At 18.6% G+C, this 1,787-nt stretch overlaps 1 long non-coding RNA gene across 1 annotated transcript; it reads left to right on the top strand.

The window, feature by feature from the left end:
• The first annotated feature begins 284 nt into the window (after positions 1 to 284).
• On the top strand, positions 285 to 1,115 carry LOC135120448 (uncharacterized). The gene is made up of 3 exons (XR_010278616.1): positions 285 to 324; positions 915 to 986; positions 1,044 to 1,115. It is a non-coding gene; the product is annotated as an uncharacterized LOC135120448 (long non-coding RNA).
• The last annotated feature ends 672 nt before the right edge of the window (positions 1,116 to 1,787 follow it).

The raw sequence follows: 1,787 nt of genomic DNA, 5'->3' as shown, positions 1-1,787 counted from the left end.
AAAAGTTTAACTTTTTTATTATTAAAGTTATTTAAATTTATTATATGACGATTTTTTAGATAAATTAATTAGTTAAAACATTCATGAGTTTCTTATACTTTTAATAATATTAAAATATACTTACACTGAAATAATATTTTCTATTATATTTTTCCTATTTAATTTTTATAATATAATACTATTATTATGTAACTTCTATAACTTTTTGAGTTTCTTTTCAACCTTGAAAACTTTTATTTCTATTCCTTTCAGGTACTTGTACGTAAACCAGTTAACTTCGCTGGAAAGAGGGTTGTTTAGGAATTTAAACAAATTAACACTTTTGTACGTTTAATATTTTTTATTTTAAACTTATCAATCTTTCTTTGTTAACTTATATTACTTTAATATTAGTATTAAAATATTTTTTACGACATACATCAACTTGTGTAGTTTATAAATTTTCTTTTTTATTATAATTGTATTTAAGTTTTTAGTAATAATTCTTCTAATTATGTTCCGTTTTATTATTATTTATTCTCTTTTTATAAATCCTTTTCAGTATATTGTTATTCATAATTTTCATTATTATAAATTTCAGCCATATGATTAATCTTTAATATTTTTTATCTACAGTTTACTATTCCATTCTATTTTTATATAATTATTGATAATATTTTTTAAATTAATTAAAAATAGTAAAAGTTTTTCATTACTAAATATTATTATTTTATACAACAGAAATTTTATATAAACTGTTTATTAATAAAACTTTCTAAATTATTTTAAAGTAATTTTTCAAAAATATAAATAATTATTAATTACAAGTTTTTTAGATATTTTTTATACTTATGCATATTCATGCCTTTTTTAAATATTATATACAGTAAATTCAAAACAATTTATTAGTGAATAAACTTTATATACACTTTTAGAGATATTTCCGAAAACAGTATAACTTCTGTAGCAACAGAAGCGTTTGAGCAACTCACCAACTTAAAATATCTGTACTTTTTACTTATTTATACAAGTTTCCATAACTTTTTGTATTCTCTTCGAGCTAGTCATCTTCGAGGAAACGGTATAACGGCTATAGATGAGAGAACTTTCGATAAACTTTCAAATCTTATTCATCTGTAGGGTTTTTATTACTATTATATAAATTTTTTGTTATTTATATATATTGACTTTAAAATATAATAGATAATATATATTTTTGGTTTTATTATCTTTTTTCTAGCAGATCCGTTCCTTTTACTAATTTTTACATCCTTTTTTATTTTTCCAAATATCTGAATTATATTTTTTACTTTTGAGAAACTTGAATAAAAAAAATTAGTACCCAATATTTCTTTTAATACTCAGTTTTATAAAAAAATTGTTGCTGCTTTAAACTTTTTTATATATAAAATTTTACAACTTTCTTATTTATTTTCATAAATAAAAAATATTATATAAATATCTTTTATACTACCAACTTTGCCGTTTCTTTTTTTTATAATAAAAAGTGACATTTCGAATAATTCCCTTTACTCTCTTGGTCCCGATATCTTTCAGCACCTGAGCAATTTAAGACAACTGTAATATTTGTATATTTTTACTTTTAATAGAACAAAAATTAATAATAATTATAAAAAAATATATATAAACTGCTTTGTAAATTTTTTTATAAAAATGCAATATAAAATTAATATTACAACATCAATTTTTTTAAGAAAATAAAAATTTTTATAAAAGTTTATTATTAAAAAGTTTTATATAGTATTATAATTTTAAAGAAATGCTAAAAAAATGTAAATGACTTGCAT

The sequence above is a fragment of the Zophobas morio genome, unplaced genomic scaffold, assembly GCF_036711695.1.
Source record: "Zophobas morio isolate AGI-343-1 ecotype UQ-CSIRO unplaced genomic scaffold, CSIRO_AGI_Zmor_V1 ptg000381l, whole genome shotgun sequence".
NCBI classification, from domain to species: Eukaryota; Metazoa; Arthropoda; class Insecta; order Coleoptera; family Tenebrionidae; genus Zophobas; species Zophobas morio.
The sequence above is the reverse complement of the archived record's forward strand: the minus strand, read 5'-3'. Positions and strand labels throughout refer to the sequence as shown.